Source organism: Tachysurus fulvidraco, chromosome 3, assembly GCF_022655615.1.
Source record: "Tachysurus fulvidraco isolate hzauxx_2018 chromosome 3, HZAU_PFXX_2.0, whole genome shotgun sequence".
Taxonomy (NCBI): domain Eukaryota; kingdom Metazoa; phylum Chordata; class Actinopteri; order Siluriformes; family Bagridae; genus Tachysurus; species Tachysurus fulvidraco.
Genome location: NC_062520.1, coordinates 12,219,527 through 12,236,287, shown reverse-complemented (window position 1 = coordinate 12,236,287; position 16,761 = coordinate 12,219,527). Strand labels below are relative to the sequence as shown.

The following is a 16,761-nucleotide window of genomic DNA, read 5'->3' as shown; positions in this document are numbered from 1 at the left end:
ACACAGAGGAAACCATTGTGGACATGTGGAGAACATGTGAAACTCTACGAAGATGTGTCTTAATGGTAATTCAATGTGGACTTGTTCATTCTCTTAAATTACAAGGTTCCATATTAAAAGCCAAGGAATGAGCCCTTAATCTCATTCAGATTGGATTATTTTACACATTAAAGCCAGACACTGATAAAATCACCACAAGAGGAGTATGTTTCTACTGGATTGCATTTGGTACCCTCCCAGATGTTTAAGTTACGTGATAATTTAATCTTAGTCCATTTACAACATGGCTTCCAAGCGGTTAGAGATGCACGGAAATAGAGAAGAAATGCTGGCTCTTATTTCAATCTGAGGCAAACCAGCGACAACTTAAAATACAATAGAACAATAATCCCAAAGTATACAAGAGGCATACATTTTTCATTTCATGACTCAGGAAGTGTTTAATGTCTAACAAAGGTCACTGATACGCACACTACAAGACTGATTATGGCAAATAGCAGCAGTCAAACTAGCAGCAAGTAGCAGCAGGCATTTTATTACAATGCAACGTAAAACCTGCATAGAAAATAACAGGTATGTTCATCCGCTGTGTCTAAATCAATGAGAGGAGTCTGGTGAAAAACAGCAGGTAATTTGGCCAGTAATATTCTCAGAGGAAGCCTAAAAAAAACATTGACATAGCCAATCTAAACTGAAATAAATATAACAGAGGGTTACAGTATTACAGAGGACCTACTGTACATCTAATCCTGTTGTACATTAGGGCGAATGGTTTGCTTCCTACTTGAAAGTTTGCTTATATAATTTAACATGAAGGGGAGAGACATCTGCCCCATGCAGTCTCTCCACTGGTATCCCACAGGGCTCAGTATATGGTCGAATCTCAGCATGTCTGTTGGACAGACAATAGTGGATGAGAGCTCATCAGCTGACACACAACGATCTGCACAACGATCTGATCTCCCCAGATCTCCTACTTGTGGACAAACATCTGTCCTTTTCCTCGTATGTTGCTAATGTGACACTCTCATGTTGGTTTCTTTCCTACAACATCAGAAGGCCTCGGTCATTTTTGTCCCCAAACACTGCCCAGTTACAGTACTAATTCTGGACTACTGTAAATCACTAAATCTACCTATGAACACAGTTCCTCTGCAAATGACCCAAAATGCAGCTGCACAATTTGTCTATGTTCTCACATACCGCTCCACTGCCACGCTCCCTCCACTAGCTTCTGGTAGCTGCATGCATCAGATTCAAAATTCTAAAGCTTGCCTAAAAAGCCAAAAATGGACCAGCTCCTTCTTACCTCGAAGCTCTTAAACTGTAACTCCTCACACTGCACCTCGCTCCCTCAGATCTACCAGCACTGCTCGACTGGTCCCACCATCTCTCAGGGTAAGAGGCAGGTATACAGCAAGGCTCTTTTCTGTTTTGGCAAAGAGGTGGTGGAATAAATTTCCATGTCCGAAAAGCTGAGTCACTGGCTATCTTCAAACCGACAGTTGATGACCTACCCCTATCTGAAACTAGCACTTTTTCCCTGTTTGTTGGATGTGTTTATAAAAAAAAAAAAAAAAACCCTGAACATAGATTTAGGTTGATGGTATCCTAAGCCTGTAACCTAGTGAGCTAGTGTTAATGTATTCATTGATAAAGACTTAAACGTACTGTTGTACGTCGCTTTGGATAAAGGCTTCTGCCAAATGCTGTAAATGATAGAGCACATCAGTGCTGAGGTCAATGGTGTGGACAGATGTAGAGTACATTTTAGTTAGTGCTGCATGGTAAATACACACCCTTTATACCTTACACAAGGTATACAATGAGTATGACAAATTAAATCACCAGTTTTATTTCCCACAGAGATAATCTGCATCTACAGAACAAATATTCAATTAAACCCTGTAGGAGCTGATTCACTGGTTAGTCTGTAAAACAGATCAAAGCTACTGAAGCATGCTGTTTTGTTATAAATTAGATGCTACATTATAGTTAGAGAGCCATGCAACTGCATAAAGACTTTCAGTTTATGTAATTGTACAAAATTAGCATGCAGTATGAGAAATCTAATGCATTTTATCGTTGTAGGGAAACCCTGTTTGGTGTCAAATAATATTCTTTATAAGAGGCTTTCCAAAGATGCATTGTTTCTCCAAATAGCTCTGCAGGATTCTCTAAAGCAATTATAAAAACAACATTGGCATTGAAGGCAGGAAAATTGCAGAAATGTAGGAATTTGCATATATTCTGGTATGCAGTCATTTTTATTTAGTAAACCATTAATTATGGGGTTCCTTCATGCCACTGCCACATCTTATACAACATCTTACAGAATTCCTAAAACATTACTGTTACTGTTTTAACTGATTTTCCAGAAATAAATGTGAATCCTTCACTCCATTATAATCTCCTCAGGCATGATCATTGTTTGAGTTGTCACTGCTATAGTTCCCCTTGCTGTTACCATGATCTGAACTGATCACAACTTAATCTTTTTATATGTGATAAAATCTCCGAAATGACTATAATCTTATTTGTATTTAGAATACAGTACCTTTACCTCAAGTAGATTATATGAAAGACCAAAATTAATTCTGTTTTATGCTTTAACAACAACAGTTTAATAAGGTTATCAAATCTCACACTATAGGAGGTGACACTAAAACATCTTTGTCATTTTCTTTGGCTGTGTTATATCAGATGCAGAGATCAACCATAACTTTAAAACCACCTATCTTACCTCCCACAATATTAAACACCTCCTTGTGCCACCAAAACAGCTCTGACCTGTCACGGTATGACATCCACAAGACCTCTGAAGTTTTGCTGCATTATCTGGCAACAAGACATTAGAAGCAGTTCCTGGAATACAGTAAGTTGCAAGCCCGGGCCTCAGTGGATCAGACTCATTTGTCTAGCACATCCCACAGATCTTTGATCAGAAAAAAAACTGCCTACTAGAAACACCCCACGAGACATGTTTTACTGGAGATGCTCTGTCCCAAATGTCTAGCCATCACAATTTGGTCCTTGTCCAAGTCACTTAGATTCACATACTATTTATCATGCTTCGAAGATATCTGCTTCAGGAACTGACTGTTCACTTGCTGCCTAATGTATCCCACCCCTCAACAGATAATATGATAGCTAGTGTTGTTCACGTCACCTGTCAGTGGTTCAATATTATAGCTGATCAGTGTATGTTCACTTGGGCTGTGTCAGATATACATATACTGTATAATTATTTATAATTATTATAATAAAAAAAAATACCAATAACGTTCTTTGACAATATAACTATGATTCAAAAAAAGTGATGACATTCTTCTTTTAAGATGCTTATCATTGCAATGGTCACATGCTTAGGCTTAGGGGCAAAATACACTGCTTACAATCAGACCTTTCAACAAAACCTTGAATACAGATTTTTTTGAAAATAAACTTATTTTTCTGAGGTCTCTTCTGACATCCAAATGAAAACTATGTTTTGTTAAACGTTTTGTTAAATATTAAAAACGCATATCAAAGAAACATTTAAACATGCTGCTATGAAATAAAAAAAAAAACACACACACAATGTGAACCTGCAAAACTAAGGTTTTGAGTGTGTTATACATTTACTAAAACTCTGTTTTTTGTACCTGCTGACTAGGCTGGTACTTTGTGGTCTTCTTATTTTACAATAATTGAATTCCATTTTTTTTTTTATCATCACACCCTTGTGCAAAGGTACCAGAATATGATTCATGCTGCTCTGCTCCAGTGGAACACCATATTAATAAAACCCACTAATTCTAGAATCTTTGGATGGGTTGGTGTTTTTCCACATTTTGCCTTTTTTAATACTTAATACATTTGCTCTTAGCATGAAGTGTAACGTTTTATGATACACTGTCACTATTCTGTACATGTCCAAATTCTGTTTTAATGTGAACAAAAACCTATTTAATATAATAAATAATATATAACATCTAACATTTATTTATTTATTTGTTAAGCGTTTTCTACACAATATGGACTTCCCCACCCACCAGTTCCTACTACCTCACTAGCTAACACTGCTTTATCACATGACATCTACTATTTATTTATTATGGACTTTATTATGGACTTTCCCACCCACCAGTTCCTACTACCTCACTAGCTAACACTGCTTTATCACATTACATCTACTAACCAGGGACAGCAGGGCAAACACATGCTTCCTCCAAGACATCTGAAGCCAGCCTCCACATCTTTCTAAGCTGCTGTTCATGCAGTGCAACTGGGTAGCATAATACATTTGGAGGAAAGTTCTATCTGACATATCTGCATGCATAGGATCACAGACACTCATGACTGGCTAATGTCATTAGTCTTATTTACAGAAAAGAAAGGCATTCCTCCGACCATGCCAGTTTTGCCTTCATGATCCCTAGCCATAGATGGGTGTTTTCCTACATGGTAACTAGGTGATTTGTAAACACCTAACAAAGTTTTTACATGATAGTTACATGTCAGTTCCACTGTCCTGACAGTTTTATTGTCATCACAAACATATAATTCAGACAAATCATATTCTTTCTTCAGTATCTCAAGGCACACTGTTACAACAAAATGTTCCATAGTTTCTAAAGTACTAACAAGTCAACAAGTGCTTATTTAAGATTGAATCATACTACTAGCTATGCTGCATAAAATATCATAATTATTAAACTAATTACTATTGAATATTGTATTAACCTAAACTCACTGAAGTAAAGAATGGACAGTAAAAATAATTTCACAGGAAAGTAAACTTCAGAATTGAATGCCCTTGTCAATGCTTTCTCCAACAAATAATGTTGTAGTGCAGAACTAATTTCATTAGTGGCTGCCATTTGTGAATGATTAAGGCCTGTTCTCACATAGCGCTGTGTTGGCCACAAAGTTCTCCGAGGTTAATAACCAGTTACAATCAATTACGCAACCAATCTGATACAATCAATGAGTCCCTCACAAACCAACACAGTAGAACAGTAGTGCTAAGCACAATCAAACCATATGGATATGCCAGAACAGGCTACAGGTCAAGGTGAATGCATTAAGAATATTGCAGCTATAAATACATATGAGGAGTCCTGAAGGTTGTTAGGAGGAGAAATGTTTGCTGTTCAAATGTTTGTTGTTCCTAAAACACACCTTTAGCTACAGTAGATAACTGCTATATAACTTTATTGATCAAACTTTTAAGGTATAACCTTTTTCTTAATAAATTATTTTTGTATTTTATACTTTTTATTGGCTTATCACAGCATAATTTAGGGTGCATTTCATGTAAATGAGATGTACAGAAACATTATTGGGGCAGTCTCTATGACCATGACATTTCATGGATGCCTTTGACTATCTGGGGGACTTTCTGGCAGTCTTTGTTTTTGTCTTGTAACATTTGTTTTTGTTTGTGTTTACACATGTTCGTCCCACCCAATCCTTAACCCACTTCTGCCTCTGCACCTCGGTTCCTTGTGTCTCAATGATTGTCCTCCTGATATATACCTGTTGTCTTGTGCTTGTTGTTTCTCCTGGTTTCTGTTCTTTTTCAGTTGTTTAATCCTCCTTTATTTTTTTTTTCCTTTGTTTTTTTTTTATTTTTTTTTTTTATACGTTATCCCTGCATTTTGGTCTGATTCCACTTGTTCCTGACAATGACATGTAAATCATTATTTAATTTGTTTTTAGTAAATATGATTAATCATTGCCTGCTGATGCCACATGGTCTTGGAATTTCTTCAAAAATTCGACACTACAGTACAGTTGGGGCAGAACCTTAACTAATAAACCCTGAGTATTGTATCATAATAAACCATCACAATCATATCTAGGATAATCTTAACGATGGTAACAATCTTAATCCAAGAATGACTAAAAGTACACACTGGATCTTTTTAACACAGTGCTGTTAGAATTAGTTTGCTTATTATATCCGTCATTGTTCTCATCTTCTCAGGCTAAAAGTAGGTTTGACCAACTCTCAGTCTGTCTATATATCTTTTTGTTGACCATATAGTTGTAACTGTCCATCACACTACATAGATGTGGTTTAAAGCTTGTGCTGGTTGGAGCTTGTGCTTGTGTTGTCTTCTGATTTCATAACCATGTGTTAAAGCTTTATGTTTTGTTTATGACTCCCTATGTTAAATGTGATATTTCTAATTTCTTAGTGTTTTAGCATGGTATTAAATACTGTACAATTCTGTATGTGAACACACCAAGGTCAAAGGTGGCCTTTGCTACACCTGCTTTTCTCTTATCTGTCTTCCTATCTTCATGCCTTCTCTGTAAATAAGCTTCAAGTTAAGCTTCAACTTGGTCAAAAGCTGCTCTGAAAATTCTGGTATGAACACCAGAGTCTGAATCAACACTAGTCTCCTAGGTACAGACTCCTCTTTGGTAAATTATAAGAAAGCTTTATAAAGCTTCCATCAATCAGACACAGATCTATTCATACATGACTCCATTAACTTAAATTTGCACTTGTTTCTTATATAATTTAAGGCAACTGCAAAGCTTTGAGTCCATTGCCCCATGCTGTTAATTTCTCGCATCTTGGGGCAATTCTGGATTCTGTTTTTGTTTTGTTGTGTTTGTGGACTTGTAATGATCCTAAAAAGTATCATTAGTAAGCTGTTGTGCCAATGCATGGTGCCAGTGAAGCATACAGTAAGAGGACCTAGGTAAGAATTATTAATAATCCCTAATTCTGATTTTTGATCATGACATGACTATTAAAATAAATTACGCTATTGTCTATATACAGTAGTAAAGTAAAGTTTTAATAATGATTATATGTTCAGACCGAAAACATTTTTAAATGTATAATGAAGATCTTAGGACACAAAGTCAAGCGGAGTATCTCAGAGGAAACAAATTTCAATAGGCACTGTTTTGTATGTGTGCGTGGATCTGGTGGCATAATGTGACATGATTACTTAATAAGTTGATTACAAACAAGCTTTTTGACACTTATCGGATGATGACACACCAAAGTAAGCCGTTTTATAGAAGATATTACATCAACACCATGTGCCCGTGTGCATCCATCCAAAAAATAGACTGTCATTTTTCTCTTTCCTAACTGTGATTCAACTTTAATTTATCACCAAACCATGTCTTGTATTTCCTATGTATATAACTTGTATGCATTATCAAAATACAGAAAATACATAAACGTCTTCACGAAATATGAAGTATTAAGTATTATTTCATGATAACTTTGTGAAGTCTTTCATTAAGTATCTGTAAATTATGTAAATCTGTAAAAAAAAAATGTGTTCAGAGTGAATATAATATTTAAATTTCAAAGAAATCAAAGCATGTAAAAGGCATAAATAACAGGCAACGGCTACTTTAAAGTAATTGATTAGCTCGGCTTACAGCCAATCATCTTGCTTGGGTCTTTGCCTGACAATCATTCTCTGATTTTCACTCAGCAGCAAATACAGTAGCACAGACATGAATCAGCACTGTCTAGTTACAAGGGCTCTTTGCCAGCAGGGTCTTAGTGAAGCAGCACATCTTGCCAAAGCAGTGCCACACACTTATCAGACCTGATCCTCTATCTGGATGGACCCAGGTTAGTTTTAATTTTATCCTGACCACCCATTAATCCTACACTTCCAAACAGATGCGCTTGTTATCTAGAGTTCTCAACCAACTGGCCCTACAAACTGAATCGAGCTCTTATACATTTCTGTAGTCAGTTCTAAAATGCTGTCCAACTTACTACAATCAACTAATGATGTTTCAGGCATAGGACCACTATATCAACTTTTTGTTAAAACTTAATAAAAGAATAGTGTTATCTAGAAAATGATGAACTCTGGTCAGATGGATTTCCAATAATATCTTACTTATTATGTTATATGTATAGCATGGGTGGTGACAGCTTGTCACACATTTATTGAAGTAAAAAATAAAGATGGCTGATTGCTTCTGGCAGCAAATAATCTACCCTTTTTTTTTGTAATGTGTTTATGTTTCCTTTAGACATAGTAAAAGCATTTAGTGCATTTGACAGCATCATGGCATGAATTCCATCAAACTTCCAAATGCAAATGTGTACGTAATTAAGGTGAGCCTTAAAATATTCCACCAGGATTAGATCATACAGTTATGTACAGTTTAACATAATGTGCTAAATATGAGAAGGATGATTACTGTGTGATTACTGTATGATACAAGTGTATTATATATTTGGACAAATGCAAATTTAGGTTTTAAACAGGAACAAAAAAAGAAACCCAAACAATACTACCTGCTTATCACCATGGGAACCATGGCACAAAGGGGTAAAATGTGAGAACAACAAACAGACAAGAGAAAACTAACAAACCACTACCGATTTTTACACCAGTAACAGCAACAATAATTTAAAGTTTAATATTTTGAAAGACTTGCGTAAATTATGTAAGATTTGCCAAGACAAGGATGTTGTTATTGTGCCTAGTGATGTAGATGATCAAGGTTGGCAAAGACAAATCTTGGAGTCATTCTATTCCACCCTTCATGCCAAAATAGCTAGAAAGCATTCTATAACAAATCAACTTTTATAGAACAGAGCAAACTAAGACCAGGTGCTGTTTTCAGATAAGACAAAACTTGAACTGTTTATATACCTTGCACAGTGAGAGGGATGCGTATCTCACAAAGAGAGCCATACCTCCTTCAAAAATGTCGGGTAGTGATGCTCTGTGACTGCCTTGATGCCAGTTATACTAAGGTACATGTGCAATTCCATTAACTCTCAAAAGTTTTGAATGCTGTGGTCGGACACATGGAAGAAACAATTAGTAAGAAGAAACAATTAGTATTAGAATTTTATAGTCCCATAATATAATGTAAGTCTCGTTTGTATCCTCACCCCTGCCTCTTAACAAGCTTCAGTTGAACTCAAGAAGCTTTTATTGTCATTTCAACCATATATAGCTATTGCAGTACACAGTGAAATGAGACAACGATTCTCCAGGATCATGGTGCTACATAAAACAAAGACAGAGCTATGGACTTCGTAAGTAGTCCTTGATACATAAAGTGCATCTGTGCAACCCGGTGCAAACAGTGCAGGACAAGACAAACAAGACAGTGCAGGTCAAAAGACAGTGCAAACAAAAAATACAAGACAATACACAAAAGAAAATAAACAGAAACAGCGTGGACCAGTCCAAATACTGTATGTTCAACAATATTGCCTGTGCAGAAATACTGGAATGAACACAGTATTAGTTACCTGAGATATTGTAAAGGATTGTGCAAAACAGCAATCGACTGAAATGTGAGACAGCATGTGCAAAGAGCAAAAAAACAGGGTGCAAAACAGCATGTAAACAGTTTGATGGATGTATATTGGAAGTGTGTGTAGTTGGTGTAGGTCTGTGCAGTACATACAGTTGATGTGTACAGTTCAGTTCAGTTACTAAGGAGTCTGATGGCTTGTGGAAAGAAAATCTTATACAGTCTGGTCGTGAGGGCAAAGAGTGTGTGAGGGGTGTGTTTGGGGTAAAAGGTGTGTGTGAGGAGTGTGTGTGGGCTAAAAAGTGTGTGTGAGGGATGTGTGGGGTCATCCACTATGCTGTTGGCTTTGCAGATGCAGCGTGTGGGGTAAATGTCCATGATAGAGGGAACAGAGACTCCAATGATCTTCTCAGCAGTCCTCACTATCTGCTGCAGGGTCTTGCAATCCGAGATGGTGCAGTTCCCAAACCAGACAGTGATGCAGCTGCTCAGAATGCTCTCAGTGGTCCCTCTGTAAAAAGTAGTCAGGATGGGGGGAGGGAGATGTGCCTTTTTCAGACTTCGTAAAAAGTAGAGACTCAGCTGGGCTTTCTTGGTGATGGAGCTGGTGTTGAGTGACCAGGTGAAGTTCTCCGCTAGATGAACACCAAGAAATTTGGTGCTCTTGACTGTCTCTACAGATCAATGTTCAGTGGAGAGTGGTTTCTCTATGCTCTCCAGAAGTCAACAACCATTGACTTGGTTTTATCAACATTCAGAGACAGATTGTTGGCTCTACATCAGGCAGTTAGGTGTTGCACCTCCTTTCCGTATGCTGACTTGTCGTTCTTGCTGATGAGACCCACCATGGTCGTGTCATCCGCGAACTTGATAACATGGTTTGATCTGCGCATTGCTGCACAGTCGTGAGTCAGCATAGTTCTCAGTGTGGTGGTGCTGAAAGATATTCCCAGTCAGGAAGTCCAGGATCCAGTTGCAGAGGAAGGCGTTCAGTCTCAGCAGGCTTAGCTTCCCAATCAGGTGCTGAGGGATGATTGTATTGAATGCTGAACTAAAGTCTATGAACGATGGGTGTGAGTGCGATGGGATGATAATCATTGAGGCAGGACATGGTAGACTTATTTGGGATGTGGACAATGGTGGTTGACTTGAGGCACATAGGAACAACAGCGCTGCTCAGGAAAATGTTGAAGATGTCAGTGAAGACATCCATTAGCTGTTCTGCGCATTCCCTGAGCACCCTGCCAGGAATGTTGTCTGGTCCAGCAGTTAACTGGGTTAACTCTGCATAGAGTTCTCACGTTGGCCGTGGATAGACAGAGTACCTGGTTGTTGGGGGAGGGATGGTCTTCCTTGCCGCTACGTTGTTTTGCACCTCAAACCAAGCATATAAGTCATTCAGCGCATCTGGGAGGGAGTCATCACTATCACAGGTGGGTGCAGCTGTCTTGTAGTTCGTGATCACCTGTATGTCCTGCCTCATGTGCCGGTTGTCTCCGCTGTCCGGGAAGTGGTGGTGGATTGTATGGGCATGTGCACGCTTTGCTTCTCTGATGGCTCAGGACCGTTTGGCTCTTGCTGTTCTTAGGGCGACCCTGTCCCCTGTTCTGAAGGCTAGGTCTCTAGTCTTCAGCAGTGCACGCACCTTAGCAGTCATCCACAGCTTCTGGTTGGAGCATGTGGGGATGGTCTTGGAGACGGTCACGTTGTACCGGTGGTTTGCACGGTGCACTTGCCGATGTAGCTGGTCAGTGATGGCGTGTATTCCTCCAAGTTGATGGAGTCGCTGTTGGTTGCAGCCTCCCTGAAGATGTACCAGTCACTGCACTCAAAGCAATCCTGAAGAGCAGAGGTGGCTCCTGCTGGCCATGTTTTCACCTGCTTTAGAACTGGTTTAGAGCATCTGAGGAGTGGTCTGTTTGCCTAACAGAGCTGTGGTCTGAGTACCCGAGGTGGGGGAGGGGGGGGGGGGGGGCACACAATACGCACCAGGAATGTTTGTGTAAAGATCCAGCATGTTTTCACCTCTCGTTGCAAAGTCCACATGACTGAAATCTCCAGCGATGATAAACAGTCTATCTAATAGCCCCATAGAGTTCACATAGTGCCTCTTTAGCATTAGTGCTGGGGAATGTAAACTCAGACAATAAAAACAGCAGTGAATTCACATAGTAAATAAAATGGCCTGCATCTAACAGTCACAAACTCCAGTTTGGGCAGTTGAGCAGTAACTAGAAACAAGCACAGAGTTCTTACACCATTCCGTGTTGATGAAAACACACACACACCACTACTGCGAGCCTAACCGTGTAGAGCTACATTTCTGTCGGCATGAAATGAGATGATCCCATCTAGCTGAATGGCGGTGTCCGGAACTCTGTCGTTGAGCCAAATCTCTGTGAAAAAAAAGACGCAGCAGTTTCTAAACTCTCGCTGTGTAATGCGTTCGAGTGGGATTTTGGATGCGGTAGCTCAGTGGTTCGACTACTGATCGGAAGGTCATTGGTTTTGAATCGCAGGTCCACCAAGTTGCCACTGCAGAGCCCCTGAGCAAGGCCCTTAACCCTCAATTGCTCAGGTGTATAAACTGAAATAAAAATGTAAGTCACTCTGGATAAGAGTGTCTGCTAAATGATGTAAATGGATGTAGTTCAGTTTATTGTCCAGGGAGCAAACATTTGAAAGTAGAATGGACAGGAGAGCTGGCTGGCTAGGGTTAGCTTTTAGCCTAGCACGGACATCCCCTCTCCTGGCCTCTGATATCAGGCAAAATCGAAGACCGGTGGCCTGGTCTTCGCAGCAAGCCGAGGTTGCGAAGCCTTTCCAGCACATCATCGTGCAGGTTTGTTGTTGCACGATTTCTGTATTTTATTACCTTTTGGTGGTTATATACATGAACAACGCTGTCTCTGGTGTCCATGTACTGGTAATAGTAGGGCTAAAACAACGTAAAAAACCTAAAAAGCACTATATTGAATCCGGCATGGCTGCTGCGTGCTACTGTCATGGAACCAAGATGTAAGAAGAAAATAAGTATCCTGTGTTAAAATTATATGTGTCAAAAAAGTAACTATCCATATTGTAATCAATTCACTCCACTGATTTCATGTCTTGTTAGCTCCTGTGGGGAAGCAATCACTCAATATTCACTTATGTTGACCAAATTTATTCTTATTCGTCTTTTTATAATATTTAAACAACTTTGGTTGATGCCATTTGTACTGTGTTGATATTTCTGTATTTAAGGTTCACTGAGAAGCTTTTGGGAGTCAATAGAGTCAACAGGTCATTACCCAAAAAGGTGACCAAATCCTGACATTCGTTGTGTGATTAAAGAACACTTAGCTAGCAAGATTTTAGACATCATTATGCAGACTGACTGTTTTTACTGTGTTGCTTATGTCACAGGCCCTTTGCGGGTAGAAAGGGAAGACAAGACTAGAAAGAAGCCTAAACAACATCTGACAACATCTGATGGGTTTTCTCAAACTGCAACACATTCAATTCAATTGACATTGTAAATAAAATGAACAAAAACACAAACATAGAACAAAAGGTTATTATAAAGAATAATATAAAGATTAATAGAATACAAAATTCAAGATAAATATTAGATAACACATAGGAAGTGAGGAATGCTATTATTAGCAGAATCGGTTTAATGCTACTAACAAAAATACAAAAACAGACTTACTGTCCTATAAGTGCTTAATTAACTGACAAATCACAGCACGCATATTATTCTGCAGTGTTTGCCTCACCAGCTGAAGGAGATATAAATAAAGAAGCTTGTGATGCTAAGCACCAAGGCCTTGTTTACAGGCTGCGGGCCTTGCTCTCCCCGAGGACACTCATACTATTAAACAAAGATATTCCCACAGTCCTGTTAATGTTTTTCAGCAGCATGAGCCATGCTCGCGCGCACACGTATACACAGGCACACTGTAAAGAGCAGTATCCTCCATGTCCTACTCCCTTTTTCCCCTTGTCTCCTCAATTCCTCAGCAACCCCCTTCTCCCTGCCATAATCTCAGCAGAAATAACAATCCATTCAACGAGAGAGAAAGAGAAGATGGAGTAAAAGGTTTCTCAAACATTACCTCTTTTTTTCTCTTCAAAGGGCACTTAGCCTTAGCATTCACATCAGACGAAGAAGCAGCAATCAGAAGCAGCTCAGACTCACAGCATCACATGACTCTATACCACCTGCTCCCCTTTATTAGTCATGTGGTATGGATTATACCAGCAGATTCTGGGATTTGTAGTTTTCTCCAAGAAGGGGTAGACAAAATATAATAGACTATATTTCAATCATGATTTCTCATGGAATAATTGTGACAATCGTGTACAGTATGTATGTATGTATGTATGTATGTATGTATGTATGTATGTAAAGTATGTACAGTATGTACAGTATGTATGTATGTATGTATGTATGTATGTATGTAAAGTATGTACAGTATGTACAGTATGTATGTATGTATGTATGTATGTATGTATGTATGTACAGTATGTATGTATGTATGTATGTATGTATGTATGTACAGTATGTATGTATGTATGTATGTATGTACAGTATGTATGTATGTATGTATGTATGTATGTATGTATGTATGTATGTATGTATGTATGTACAGTATGTATGTATGTATGTATGTACAGTATGTATGTATGTATGTATGTATGTATGTATGTATGTATGTATGTATGTACAGTATGTATGTATGTATGTATGTATGTATGTATGTATGTATGTATGTATGTATGTACAGTATGTACAGTATGTACAGTATGTATGTATGTACACTATGTATGTATGTATGTATGTATGTATGTATGTATGTATGTATGTATGTATGTATGTAGTTATGTATGTATGTATGTATGTATGTATGTAGTTATGTATAGATTGTATAATGGAACAGAAATGTATATTGGTTTATTCCATTTAAGACTATTGTGAAGGCATACACTCTCTCTTTCACTTGAGCTTCAGATAAGGTCCCTGTGAGTCTAGATTTAGCTTGTCGGTACAACTCCTGCTGTACATTTCCTGATTTTGTTGTTCATTCCTCATCTTGCTGGTCATTCAAAAATTTAGCTGAAAAATAACAATTCCTGGCATTGCTAAACAGTTCTCATTCTTCTGGTCATTTTTGTTTTCTCTGTCCATTTCTGATTTTACTGTTCGTACAAAATATTTCTGGTAAGTCATTCCTGACATAGCCGGAAAGTTCTAAATTGTTGCCCATTTCTGACATTGTTGGTAATTCCTGGGTTTGCTGGCTGTTCTTTATTTTGATGTTCATTCCTTATTTTTCTGATCATTCCTGATTTGTTGCCTATTTCTGACATTGCTGGTCATTGTTTATTTTGCTAGTTATTTTTTAGTTTGTTGGTCATACCAGATTTTGTTGGTCATTTCTCATTTTGCTGGTCACTCTTAAATTTGTGCAAGTTCCTGGCACACATTGCTGACATTGCTGGTCAGTCATAATTTTGTTAGTCATTCTTTATTTTTCTGTCCATTCTTCATTTTGTTGGATCATTCCTAAATTTATTGGCCCTTCCTGACGGTCCTAACTTTGTTGGTCATTCCTAATCTTGCTGCTCAGATACACAGTTACACCTTCTGATATTTCCAGGTGTACTATAGACATCTGTGGCTCTGACTTCTGAAATTAAACCTTAAAATGGATGTCTGAACTGTTGCTTTTTTACTCTAACTCTAAATCTAATCCATTCATTCATTCATGCATCCATTCATTCATTCATTTTCTATCACTTATCTGGACTTCTCAGGTCACGGGAGCCTGTGCCATTCTCAGGCATCTTTGGGCATCAAGGCAGGATTCAAATCTAATTAAACATTAAAATTCTTTAGTTCTTTGTATAAGGGAAGTTAAATTAAACATTGTGCTGTTATACAGGCTATCCATCCTCATCTAGAAATGACAAATTAGTCAGACCACTCCCAGTCTTAACAAATCATTTATGTGGCTGAGAGAGGCTGCTCTCCACTCTGCCTGAGCTAAAAGTGGCTGCTAGCTATGGTGCTGAAGTTGATGGACGCTGCTGTCCGTGGTGTTGAAGGCTGAAAATCACAGTGGAAGACAGTATGTGTGGGTGAGAAGCTGCTCCTCTAGACAGCCTGTCATTGCAACGTCTATTGGAGTGACCAAGATAATTTTATTACTTCAGCATTAAAGAATGACTGAAGCAGAAGAAGAATACATGTAAAACAAATAACAATAAAAAATACAGCCCTCCATATACTACTTCCCATGGTCTAACTGCCCAACAGAGGGCCGGAAATATGAGTGTATGGCTTCATCATTGCAAAATGAAGTTCTGGGCTTGACAAACCCTGATTAACCACATTTTACTAACAATTGCAGCCATCTTTCTTTTTTCTTCATTAGCAGCAAAGAAAGAAAAAACATATAGGAACCCTCAGTAGGAGATGTGCATGCAGAATATGACAAAATCAATGGCAAGATATCTACAAAAGAGTGGAATAAAACACATATAATGGTGTATGATCTGATAAGAATTAGGATGAAACCAATAATTAAAATCAAAGTGACAAAATAAAAGTCTAGTATACAAGTAAATACTGAATAAATCACTAAATATATAAATCCTTCTAATGGAGATTGTTTGCAAAAAGTATGTTTGGGGATTTTTGTATATTTTGTATGAATATTGTACTCATACAAGTTTACAGTTTTAATAAAACGTGCAATATACCGAATATTTTCAAGGAAAGATCAATTGGATTTGTTCTCACAATATACTGTAATTTACTAAACCTGAAAGTTACATCAGTCTGAAGGTCAGGTATTACGTTTGCATAAGAATCAAACTAGTTGAAGAAAAAGTTATACCAAATCTGTATAATGTGTAACTATAGTAAATCATGCCTTATTGTCTTAACATAATTGTTCTTGAAACAAATGGCTCACAGAGTCAGAGCAATTTACAGTATATAAAACTCAACAGCAAGGTAAAAAAAAAGGTTAAGGCAAACCCTTAAGGCAAATAAAACAAGGTCAAAACAGTGAAATTAGCATTAAAACTAATGACCAAAGAAAACAAAGTCATACACAGAGAGCCGATACAGAAAAAACGGCTCAGAACATAAAAGAAAGGCTTACAAGCCGCAAGCTGTTGCACCTGTGTTAAAGTCCATGTGCTTCATATGTTGCAGACAGGAAGATCACAGAGTAAATACAATTCAGCTCTCTTGCATCCTGGAGAGGGACTGGCCAGGCTAGATGTTACAGCTATTAAGTTAGTTTCATATTAGATATGGTCTTAACTCTGATAAGGAAATTAATTTACATTTACTTATACAAACTCATATCTACACTCTTAATTTACATTCCTGATGGATTTTAAACAGCTTTTTTGATACGTCTCACTGCCTTTAATCAGCGTTATACTTAAATTTTAATTTAAGTTTACTCTTCTGGGATCATCTTAGAGATTCAAACTCACCAGTAT

General features: G+C 37.9%; 1 protein-coding gene across 4 annotated transcripts in view; it reads right to left on the bottom strand.

Annotated features, from left to right (window-relative positions):
- Positions 1-13,473, bottom strand: part of tsnare1 (T-SNARE Domain Containing 1) — a 147,532-nt gene extending 134,059 nt beyond the window's left edge. For all 4 annotated transcript variants that reach the window (XR_003441073.2, XM_027149940.2, XM_027149939.2 and 1 more), the window contains exon 1: positions 13,356-13,473. The gene's annotated coding sequence lies outside the window, so the exon portion shown is untranslated. The remainder of the gene's footprint in view (positions 1-13,355) is intronic.
- Between the last annotated feature and the right edge of the window lie 3,288 nt (positions 13,474-16,761).